Consider the following 13,109-nt stretch of genomic DNA (forward strand, 5'->3'; position numbering starts at 1 on the left):
TACTAGTAAAGATGGTTAAGGCCTAAGTGAGCAACACTTCTGCTGCCTTGACAGCAGTTAAAGAAGGCACCAATAGCATAGTGGGACTGAAGATTTTGAGAATATTTCAAATGATTCTTAAGGATTTTAATGGAATCCTGTATTTGGGAGCTTGCCTTCCCAACTTCCCCCCAAAAAAAACACCTCTTTTTTTCCCCTTAGTTCCACTGGGCTGATAAGTGTAGGCTTCAAGGGGGAGGAGCTGAATTGCTGCCATTATGCTAATTATCCTTCTCAGGAGAATGACAGCTCCTTGCTAACTATAGTTCAGAAAATTTTTTTACTTGAGAGAAAGCTACGGACAGAAATAACTATCTACAGTAGAAACATAAAATTACAGGGTTGGAAGCAGTTGGTGTGGTCATCCCAGCCAGTCTCATGACCCAATATATTAATAGTTTGTTATTACCACATCCCAACCAGGAAGAATATTCCCAGGGACAGGGAGCTCACTACCTGATGGGACCGTTGCATTTTCAGATAGTTAAGTTCTCCCTTATATTGAGCTAAAAAGCAGCATGTCTATAATTTGCATTCATTGGTTCTATTTTTACTCTGAAATTGTACAGAACCAGTCCAACCTCAGTTGTATAGTTATCTTTCAAATATTTATAGGGTTATGCCTTCCCTAATTCCTGATTCCCTGGCTTTGCCTTCCTCAGCCTAAATATCCTTAATTCCCTCAGGTGAACTCAAGATAGAGTTCTAAATTCCCCTTGCCACCGTGGTTCCTTTCTTGTACCTTCTTCCATTTTGTCAATTTCTAAAAACCTGTTTGTGACCTTGTCCATTGTGTCCTTTCATTAAATGTGTCCTATCATTGCATTCTCATTAAAAAGAAACCCTCCTGGGGCAGCTAGATGGCGCAGTGGATACAGCACTGGCCCTGGATTCAGGAGGACCTGAGTTCAAATTTAGCCGCAGACACTTGATACTTACTAGCTGTGTGACCCTGGGCAAGTCACTTAACCCCAATTGCCTCACCAAAAAAAGAAGAAACCCTCCTTTGAGGGCTTGGCCCTTCTCTCTCACAAATATTCATTCCTGATCTTCTGGGTTTCCTTTTGGTCTACACTCAACTCTTATCTTAAAGCTCTCACTTTAACCCGCTATCCCTTTAAGCTATCACCCTATATCTTTCTTTCCTACCATAGCCAAACTAAGGAAGAACTGTTCATTTTCTCTCCTACCATTCACATCAGGTCCTGCTTCCACCAAATCTGGCTAGGGAGCACACCCCTCAACAAACAGCTGTCTGAGATTAGCAATGAAGTTAGCCCTTCCCTAGTCCATTTGCTAGCCTTTTTTTAGTCCTCATCCTTCTTGACCTCTCTGTTGTGTCTGATGCTGTTGACTAGCTCCTACCCTTCCACACCCTCTCCTCTGGATTTTCGTGCCATTGCTTTCTTTCTTTTTTTTTTTTTTGCAGGGCAGTGAGGGTTAAGTGACTTGCCTAGGGTCACACAGCTGGTAAGCATCAAATGTCTGAGGTCAGATTTGAACTCAGGTCCTCCTGAATCCAGGGCCGGTGCATTATCCACTTCGCCACCTAGCTGCCCCCCATGCCATTGTTTTCTCCTGGTTCTCCCACCTGTATGACTGCACCTTCTTTATTGGGCCATCATCCATGTCCTGCCCACCATGTGTGGATGTCCCCCAAGCCTCTTTCCTGGGCCCTTTTCTTTGTCTCCACCCTCTCACCCAGTGATCTCATCAGCTCCTATGAATTCAAGAAATTTCAATGCAGATGACTCCAAGATCCATATATCCAGTTCTAGCCCATATCCTGAAGACTAGTCCTATATCCATCCATCCATTTATTAAGTACTTACTATGTTAATATTAATTATTAGTATTAAGTACTTATTATGTGTCTAGTGTGATGAAATAATGAGATTTAGCAGATACTCAAACACCCACCTGGAGATTAATCTAGACTGATTGAATCAAGTGAGAGTGATTAACTGCTGATTAGCCTACTTTAACTGGATTGTAATCACACCTTGAGAACACCTCCAAAACCAATGGATTTGGAGGACAGCAACCAATCAGCTTGAAGCAGTGTGTAAGGACTGCCTCTGTTCCAGAACTATAAAAAGCTTCCACAATCAGCTTGCTGGAGAGTTCCTGATTAAAGCAGGCTCGTGGAGGAGGACTTCAGGAAGAACCCAACCAAGCTGGAACTCTAAGCTAGGTAGGACTTCTTTTTCTTAACTTTCTGAACTCCTTGTGAATACCTCTATGCTTTAATAAATGTTTAATGCCCAAAGACTGGTGCTGAAGCTTCTAATTTAAGGCGGCTTTAATATATATTTTAAACATCACACAAGTACTTTGCCAAACAGTGAGGACACAAAAATAAAATTGTCTTTGGCCTCAAGGGGCTTACATTCTACTGGAGGAAACAGCATGTACACGCATAAGCATATACAAAATCAAAATGAGGTAGAGGAGGCATGGCAGAAAGGGCCTTGGGAAAGGTTTCATAATGAAGGAGATGTGTGGGTTGAGCTTTGAGGGAAATTGAAGGTTCTAAGATGCAGAAGTGAGGACAGCTTTTGCAAAGGCCAAAGACAGGAGATGGGATGTTGAAGGAGGAATAATGAATTAAGTTTGGATGGGCTAAAGGGGGTAGGAAGGAAAGTAATGTGTAATAGGCCTACGAAGATAGGTGGGAGCCAAGTTATATGGGGCTTTTCATGTCAAACAGAGGAGTTTGAATTTCTTTCCAAATTTTTTTTTTAATCCTGTAGTTTTTGTTTTTGTTTTTTTGCAGGGCAATGAAGGTTAAGTGACTTGCCCAGGGTCACATAGCTAGTAAGTATCAAGTGTCTGAGGCCAGATTTGAACTCAGGTCCTCCTGAATCCAGGGCCGGTGCTTTATCCATTGCATTACCTAGCTGCCCCGGAGTTTGAATTTCTTCTGAAGGGAAGCGCGAGCCATTAAGGTTCGCTCACAATGTCCAGTACGTATTTCAAACTCAACATGTTCACCCTGTAGCTTGATACTCTAGCCAAAAGAAGACCTATGGTACTAGCCTTTCTCTGAACTTGGTGCTCCATGTCCTCCCATGTTTGTGTTCATACACACCATCCCCTTTACCTGGAATACACTTTGTCCTCATTTCCACCTTCCGGAATCCCTGGCTTTCTTCAAGACTTCACAGGCTTCAAGGTTTTCTTCAAGGCTTCCCATTTACAGAAATCCTTTCCTGATATCCTTAGCTGTTCTCTTTCCTTCCTCCAATTATTGTGTATATATTTTATCTCTTTACATGAAAATTGCATGAGTGTGCTGTCAATGTGTTCATCCAGCATTAATAAAAAGCTCTACAACACAGGGCTAAAGAAACAGTTTTTTGGGGGCATTACCAGAGGCCCCCTCCCATGTTGTCATTCCATTAATCCATATGTTGAGTCTGGTTGTTTGACTAGTAATGATCCACTTATCCAGCCTGCATCTCTCCACCTTGTCTAGGAACATGTCATAAAAGACTATTCAGGACTTTGCCAGAACTTCATTCTTCCTCCAACTAATTCAGGACTTGTAAAAATTTAGACACGGCATAAAGAATTCTTTTTGACTAAAAGTTTGAAACAGCAGCCTAACTTGAGGCTTGTTTTGGGTATATTATGTAATGTACATTTATTTTGTTGTTGGTGGTGATGATGATGATAAGTTGTGACCCCATGGACCATAGCATGTCAGGCCTTCTGTCCACCATCTCCCAAAGTCTGCCCAAGTTCAGGTTCATTTTTTCCATAATGCTATGTATATATACATCTCATCCTCTGCCATCCCCTTTTTCTTTTGCCTTCAATCTTTCCCAACATCAAGATCTGTGTGTTCTTTAAAAGTTATGAATAAACCCAAATAGGATCCAATATCCAATTTACAGTACAATTTGGATCCAAATACAAATATTGACAGAAAACGATTATTTAAGTAGGCAGCTAAGTGGCACAGTGTATAGAGCGCTGGGCCTGAAATCAGGAAGACTCATCTTTCCAAGTTCAAATCTGGCATCTGACTTATTAGCTGGGTGAGCCTAGGCAAGTCACTTAACCCTGCTTACCTCAGTCTCTTCATCTGTCAAATGAGCTGGAGAAGAAAATGGCAAACCACTCCACTGTCTTTGCTAAGAAAACCCCAAAAAGGGTCACAAAGAGTCGGACAACTGAAAAACAACTGAACTTATATTAGTTAAGTAATAGATTCCTAATTTTTAAAAATTGAGGTCTAGGACCTCTTAATGATTAAAAAATAATGTAAGAGGGGGCAGCTGGATGGCATAGTGGATAGAGCACCGGCCCTGGATTCAGGAGTTCCTGAGTTCAAATCTGGCCTCAGACACTTAATGCTTACTAGCTATGTGACCCTGGGCAAGTCACTTAACCCTCATTGCCCCTCAAAAAAAAAAAAGGCAAAAAAATAAATAAATAAAATAAGAATGAACAGGAAGCCACTCCCAGTTGGCAATAAATTCTGGAAAGCAGAGCTAGAAGTGATTTGGGTTAGGTGAATTGTGGGAAGACTACCCAGTGCTGACTGCTATACCACTATTGGAACAGACATGCTATGGTGAGCCAAAGAACTCAGATATAGGAGTTACACTTGGGTCAGGGAAGGTCTCTGGAGGGTATCAGGTCCAGGAAGTTAAATGGATATGACTGAGAAAGTTGGATTCCCTTGTCCTAGCTTACTTTAAATTGCAGGCCCAACTGTCAGAATACCAGAGTGGGGCTGGAGCTCTGGGTGGCAGAGCAGGGTTGAGGGTCAGGCAGCTACTTGACTGAGTGTAAGGTGAGAAGGAGGTTGATGGGTAAGTCTTAGGATAGTCAATGCTTGGGTGTTGAGGAAATAGCTGATGGGGGAGACCCAGATATCCCACAAAGACTCATCCACATTTTCTCACTAGTCTGACATTTACTTTAGCTTATGCTTATTTTCCTCTCTCCTTTCCCCTTCCCTACCCCTTCCCCACCCCTTCCCCCTCCCTTATTTTTGGTCTTGGTCTGTGATTTCATCAGTAGTGGGAACTCCCAGGGTAGGAAATCTCACCACCGATGAGGAGAATTACTAGGTTCACTGAGAGATTGTGATTTGCCCAGTGGTACCCAAACCCAAGTCTTCCTGATTCCTGATTCCAAGGCCATTTCCTCACTCCTTTTTATCTTTTTTTTTTGCAGGGCAATGAGGGTTAAGTGACTTGCCCAAGGTCACACAGCTAGTAAGTGTCAAGTATCTGAGGCAGGATTTGAACTCAGGTCCTCCTGACTCCAGGGCCAGTGCTCTATCCACTACGCTACCTAGCTGCCCCTCCCCACCCTTTATATCTTAATTCATAATATCAGAATCAGTGTGGTATATTGGGAAGAATTCTATTGGAATCACACAACTGGAATCTTAAAACAGTTACTTAAAACCAATTTGACTGTGGCAAGATTTTGCACCTCAGTTTCTCCATCTGTATAATGGAATTATATAACATTCAAACTACTTAGTACCTAATAGAGGTATTGTGAGAATCAAATAAAACAATGTTCATAAAGTGCTTCCTCAAAGCCCTATGTAAATGTGACTAATGTGGACAGTGCTTAAAAGTACCAATATAGTTATTTGTTTTGGTTTTTTTTTTCTTGTTTGTTTGTTTTTGCGGGGCAATGAGGATTAAGTGACTTGCCCAAGGTCACACAGCTAGTATGTGTCAAGTGTCTGAAGTCGGATTTGAACTCAGGTCCTCCTGACTCCAGGGCCCATGCTTTATCCACTGTGCCACCTATCTGCCCCCAATAGAGTTATTTAAGAATGTTTTACAATTCTGACATTTACCGAGTCTAGACATTGCCCCACCTTGTTTTTCTGAATTTATTAAATTTTACAGTGTTTTTATTAATGTTCTAGAGGTCCCATTTATACTGGTGACTGGGACTGGAGATAATTTCCCATCATTTTCCTTCTGGCTGCCTTGCCTCTACCCCTCATTGGCCCAGACAGAACCTCTTCATGCTTCATGACTCTTGTGGGCCTGGAAAGGACTGGCGACCTGTCACTCTTCTTCATTGGTATTTCAGGGCTGGCCAGCCTAACCTTCATCTCTTATCACTTGAAAAGCACATGGTGCCTCTGAACACTGAGCTTCAAGCCTCCAGAGCAAAGGAAAACAAAATGAGAGCTTCCAACTTCTGGAGGCAACCGGAGAGGAAAGTGGGGGATGAGCTTTTGAGGTTGCACTAAATACAGCTAGCTCATCCTAAACTCTTCCTGGGCCAAGGGAATATCTCCTTCAGTGGGTTCATTTTTTACCTAGCTGAGTCTGGTGTAGGGGGGAGAAATGGTTCTAGTGTATTACATTTTTTTCTCTAAAAAAGTATTTTTGACAGTTTTATACTCTGGAAAATCATCTACTTTCTATTAGATTGTAACATATGCGCATAACTTTGCATCCAAATAGTAGAGAAATTCTTGGATGGTTAACTCTGCCACTAACAAGCACTGTGACCCTAAGTCCCTTTAGCCTCTCTGTACCTCAGTTTCCTCACTTGTTTTTGTTGGGGTTTTTTTTTGTTGTTTGTTTGTTTTTTTGTTTTTGTTTTTTGTTTTTTTTTTTTGGGGGGGGGCAATGAGGGTTAAGTGACTTGCCCAGGGTCACACAGCTAGTAAGTGTCAAGTGGCTGAGGCTGGATTTGAACTCAGCTCCTCCTGAATCCAGGGCTGGTGCTTTATCCACTGCGCCACCTAGCTGCCCCCCCTCACTCGTTAAAGAAGAAGAAGGTTGGGGGGGGGGGAAGGGGGTTTGACTGAATAAAAGTATACATAGCTCACTAGATTACGCCCTGGCCCTGTAATTGGGAAGACCTGAACAAAAATCTGGCCTCAGAAATTTACTAGTGACCCTGGGCAAGTCACTTAACATTTTTTGCTTCAGTTTCTTCAAATGTAAAATGAGAATTTTACAAGTTGTTGTAAAGATCATATGAAATGCAATTGTAAAGCTCTTAGCACAGTATCTAGCACGGAGTAGGCACCATATAAATGTTTTGTTGTTGTTCAGTTGTTTCCAGTCATATCTGACCCTTCATGACCCCATATGGGCTTTTCTTGGCAAAGATACTGAAGTGATTTGTCATTTCCTTCTCCAGCTCATTTGACAGATGAGGAAACTGAGACAAGCAGAGTTAAGTGACTTGCCCAGGGTCACACAGCTTAGTAAGTGTCTGAGGTGAGATTTGAACTCAGAAAGATGAGTCTTCCTGACTCCAGGCCTGGCATTCTATCCACTGCAGCAACTAGCTGCTCTATAAATGCTTATTCTCTCCTAAAGCTCCTTCAGGCTTTGATGTTCTTTGGTGTATTAGAGCAGGAAGAGCATAGAATTTGGAATTAGAATACCTGGGTGTCAGTCCCAGCTCTTACCTCTCCTAGCCCGAGTTTCTTCATCTGTAAAATGAGTATAGTAACATTTTTTATGGCCTACCCCCAAAGGGTTGTTAAGTACTTTGTTAAACAGTCAGGTGCCATGTAAATGTATGTTGTCTTGACCTTGGCCCATGTGGTCCATCCCCTCTCCCTTGAAATCGGGGGCAGATCTCCTCTCACTCCTATAGACCCCTGCACTTTGGCCATTCCACATCTATCTCAGTTGGACCCCACCTCCTGCCGTAGGTTTGGGGTTTCAGTGGTTGGGGTGGCTTAATCTTGAATCCTTCTAAGACTGAGATACCTACCCCTTAAACACAAGGCTTCCAGGCTCTTAATAGGGATCCTGTGAGTTCCTTTAAGTGAATCCTGTATAAATAAGCCTCCTTTAACAACAACATTCTTTTCTTTCTTTCTTTCTTTCTTTCTTTTTTGGGGGGGGAGGGGCAGGGCAATGAGGGTTAAGTGATTTGCCCAGGGTCACACAGCTAGTAAATGTCAAGTGTCTGAGGCCGGATTTGAACTCAGGTCCTCCTGAATTCAGGGCCGGTGCTTTATCCACTGCACCACCTAGCTGCCCCAACAACAACATTCTAACCAGACTCTAATCAGACAACATGTGACTGAGGGCCCCTCATCACTAAACTCTCTTACCTGAAAAAGCTATGCCTCCTTTTAGGACCCTTGTGAATCACAAACCCAATCTGAACACTGCTCTGTAAGGGTCATGGCAGAGTGAGAAGTGATGGATACAGCATCAGGAGATTCAGGTTCTAATTTTGTTCTTGCCACTACTTCAATATGTGACCTTGGCCAAGTCACATGATTTTTCAGGACCTTAATTTCCAAGTCTGTAAATTGCAGGGAGGGGTAGTAGGAATTAGACAGTCTTTGAGGCCCCTACCTAGCCCCCAAATCCTGTTAGTCTATGATATTCCCTAGGCTAGTTTTCTTATGCTTGTTGCATGAGTTTATTGATTTTATCTGTCCAGAAGAGCAGTTATTTATTCTGAGCCTTTAAGCAGCCTGCTGAGCAATCCAGCCTCCCTCTGCAAATGTGCGATGGAAGAAAGGAAATTTAACCTCTGATGAAATGACATGATATGTGATTCAAGTCCCAAGGCCATAGCGAGAGAACAAACCGTCTTCAGCTTTATTCCAATTCATTTCTATTTCCAGGGGCTGAACCTCTTATGAGAAGAGTCTAACCCACTGCTTTCATCCCATAGCCTCTGGCAGAGGCTACGACTTCCACCCTACATCAACATCTCAGGGACATAGTTATTCTGCTCTTTCTTCACGTTACAGATTATGTGCTAACCCTTTAAGACAAAAACAAAATATACAAAATGGGGACAGGCAGAAAGCTGGATATAAAGGGGCAGCTAGGTGGCACAGTGGATAAAGCACTTGACACTTAACTAGCTGTGTGACCCTGGCCAAGTCACTTAACCCTCACTGCCCCGAAAAAAAAAAAAAAGAAAGGAAAAGAAAGCTGGGTATAATGTATAATGGCAACTGAGTCCTCTCGAATCTTGCTTTCAATAGCTCTAGGCTGTAGGTAGCAAGCTTGGTAGGATTTGATGCCGCAGGAACTGGGTTCAAATTCTGACACGGCTAATTTATGACCTGTGTGTCCTTAATTATTTAAACTCTCAGGGCCTCAGTTTCCTCATTTGTAAAAGGATGACCTCTAAGATTACCTTCTAGCTCTAAATTATCCACAGTGGGCCTTTTTCTCCCCCTTTCCCACTTCCCATACCCACCCTGTTGGTAAGTTCCTTGTGTACATCACTTTATTTAGAAAGACTCCAGTAATGTTTCATTTTGTTTACTCTCCAACCATTTTCTCACCAAATGCCTTGCCTCCTTGTGTATTCCTTTCTACAGCCCCTATTTTGTCCCACTTTCCAGTTCTGGAACCAGTTAAATCAATTCCATCATTGCTACCAGAAAGAGTGTCTCAATCTACTTTACTCTGGCTCCATGTGCTGTCCTGAAACTTTTTTTTTGGGGGGGGGAGGGGCAGGGCAATGAGGGTTAAGTGACTTGCCTAGGGTCACACAGCTAGTACGTGTCAAGTATCTTAGGCCATATTTGAACTCAGGTCCTCCTGACTCCAGGGCTGGTTGCTTTATCCACTGTGCCACCTAGCTGCCCTCTGTCTTGAAACTTTTGAGTCCCTAATATCCCTCCTTTCCCATAACCCCATTATATGTATCGTCTCTTCCATTAGAATGTAAGCTCCCGGGGCAGCTAGATGGCACAGTGGATAGAGCACCGGCCCTGGAGTCAGGAGGACTTGAGTTCAAATCCGGCCTCAGACACTTAACACTTACTAGCTATGTGACCCTGGGCAGGTCACTTAACCCCAATTGCCTCACTTAAAAAAAAAAAAAAAAGAGTGTAAGCTCCCAGAGGGGCAGCTAGGTGGCACAGTGGATAAAGCACCTGCCCTGGATTCAGGAGTACCTGAGTCCAAATCTGGCTTCAGACACTTGACACTTACTAGCTGTGTGACCCTGGGCAAGTCACTTAACCCTCATTGCCCCGCAAAAAAAAAAAAAAAAAGAAAAGAATGTAAGCTCCCTGATGCTGGGGGTTGTCTTCCTTTTTGTATTTTTATCAGCAACGTTTAGCAGTTTGGGGCACAAAAATCACTTAATAAATGTACTTTCATTCATTCATTCATTCACTTCTTCTAGCCTACTATTTGAATGACTACTTAAGAGGCTAATAATGAACATAAGTTGGGGTTATGGGTAGGAGGTAGTGTAAAATAGGAATTAGGATCTAGAAGAAAGGCAGGGAATATAGTTGGATCATAAAAATCAAAATCTGAAATTTTATACAGAAAAATTCAAAATATATGATTCCAGAATGTCAGGCAAAGGAAGACATGGCCCCTTTCCCCTGGTCTCACCTCCCAAGCTGGTATTTGAAATATACTTGATGACTTTACTGGTGAATTTTTTGCTTAATTTTAAATGACATTATATTAAATAACCTGGTACTCTGTCTTAGAAATCAATTATTCTATCTTGTTTCATGGACCAAAGACTCCCTGTTTCAGGGACAGGGTTAAAATAATCTTTAGAGTTCAACTTTCCACTCAATGTAGGAATTTATCCTATAACATCCCTGACAGATACCTGATATTCATTGTCTCATCTTTTTAATCACTTTTAGTAATTGATTGGAGGGGGAGTTGGGGAGGGAAATCAACCTCAGAATGCAGTGTTTTCCATTGTCAGACAGCTTTGGTTGTTGGAAGGTTCTTTCTTATGTTGACTGTGGCATCTTTGTTGTTCAATTGTTTCAGTCATGTATGACTTCTTGGGACTCCATTTGGGGTTTTCTTGGTAGAGATACTGGAGTGGTTTGTCATTTCCTTCTCCAGCTCCCTTTACAGATGAGGAAACTGAGGCAAACAGGGTTAAGTGACTTGCCCAGGGTCACATAACTAGTAAGTGTCTGAGGGCAGATTTGAACTCAGGAAAATGAGTCTTCCTGACTCCACTCCATTTACTGAGCCGCCTCGTCGACTCCCACTGTAGCTTCTGCTCTTGGCCAAAAGGCCATCTAGACTAGCCTTTTGGAAGAACATAAATATCAATACTTTGGCCATTTTTTAAAGTACCTGCTTGGACAGAGATCATTATGCTACAAAGTTTATACAAGGGGCAACTAGATGGTGCAGTGGTTAAAGCACCGGCCCTGAATTCAGGAGTACCTGAGTTCAAATCCGGCCTCAGACACTTGACACTTACTAGCTGTGTGACCCTGGGCAAATCACTTAACCCCCATTGCCTGCAAAAAAACAAAAAAACAAATAAAACGTTTATACAAAAAAAAATTATTAGTCTTACTCTTAAGAAGCTTTCAGATTAGTAGAGGAATGAGATGCTGACATCCATAGCTGTGAGACACAATATTACATGATAAGTGTATCAGAGAGTTACAAAATGAAATGCTATAAGAGGTCTGGGTTGGGGGTGGTGGAAGGTTATTAACAATTGGGAGAAATGTGAGGACTTCCTAGGAGGAGGCAAGTTTGGAATTGAACAGGGACAGAGATGGAGGAAGGATGGTCAAGGCATATGGAAGAGCCTGACCCAAGGTCCGGAGCTATGAGAGTACCAAGCCAGTTCTTAGGAATGAGGGAAAGGGATTTGTACAGTTTATCTGCAGTATAAAGTACAGAGAACTGGGTAGTATGACATAAGACTGGAAAAGTAAGGTGGCACCAGATGGTGGAGGGCCTTAAGTACTAGGAATGGGGGAAAGGTTGTGTTGAACCCAGGGGGCTCTCAATCATCCCTCTGACTGAGTTCCGCCTCCCCAGGCTTGGGCCATGGTCACTGAGGCAGCAAGTCTCTTAGGAAACTTTGTGGTCAAGGCCTGAATTCCAGAGACAATGCTTGGCTGGCCTCCCAGGGGTCCGAAGAATCAGCTGTACAAACCCTGCTCTGCCTAAGCCTGGAACAAGTTCTGCCAGGTCAAGGCTGAAAGGTTGAAAAATTACTCTTATTCTCTTAGAATTATTCTTGCAGAGAATTTATTTGATCTCTTTGTGGTTTTTTGCCTTAAATACTCAGCTGTTCTAATAATAAAGGTCACAGTTACACACATAATGTGGTGCTGATGTTTCAATGATTAATTGTCTCCAATCCTCAACTTCTGTCAAGGGAATTGAACCCTCGACTCTGACAAAAGGTTTAACTTTATTTAGGAGAAAATAGGGAGCCGATGAAAATTTCTTAGCAGAGGAGAGAGATGAACAGATGTATCCAAAAGAAAGATTATCTTGACTGTGGGAATATGGATGAATTAAAGGGAGGAGAGAGGTGGAGGTGAGAAGAAGGAAGGAAGGAAGGAAGGAAGGAAGGAAGGAAGGAAGGAAGGAAGGAAGGAAGGAAGGAAGGAAGGAAGGAAGGAAGGGAAAAAGAAAGAGAGAAAGAAAGAGAAAGAAAGAAAGAAAGAAAGAAAGAAAGAAAGAAAGAAAGAAAGAAAGAAAGAAAGAAAGAAAGAAAGAAAGAAAGAAAGAAAGAAGGGAGAAAGGAAGAAAGGGAGAGAGGAAGGAAAGGAGGAAAGAAAGGAAGGCAGAAAAAAGCAGGAGAGAAAAAGTAAGAAAGAAAGAAGAAAGGAAGCAAATGAAAGGGAAGACAAGGGAGAGGAAGGGAGGGGAAGGGAAGGGACAGGGAAGATATGTAGTAACAATTGAATACAATAATCCATTTGTAGTCAGATGTGGGCAGAATATAATAGGAATATAGCTTTCTGTGATGTAGACACTATACTTTTATTAAGACTCTGAAGTTGATGCATTCATATTCTGTTGTTGGCTCCCATTAAGCTTATGGTCAATTAAGACCCCTCAGACTTTGACATGAGCTAGGTTTAAGCTAGGTGTTTCTTATCTTGTTCTTGTGCAATTAATCATTTTTAGCCTGCAGATGAGACTTCACACTTATCCCTGTGAAATTATTTCCTGTGAGTTTTTACCTAGTATTCTGGCCTGTCAGTATCACTTTATACCTTGATTCTATCTTCTGTTGTATTAATGACCTCTCCTAGCTTCCTGACATCTACAAATTTGATAAGCATCTTTTCTGTCTTCATCCAAGTCATGTGTTGTCCTGTTCAGCAT

This window comes from Dromiciops gliroides, chromosome 3 (genome assembly GCF_019393635.1).
Source record: "Dromiciops gliroides isolate mDroGli1 chromosome 3, mDroGli1.pri, whole genome shotgun sequence".
NCBI lineage: Eukaryota > Metazoa > Chordata > Mammalia > Microbiotheria > Microbiotheriidae > Dromiciops > Dromiciops gliroides.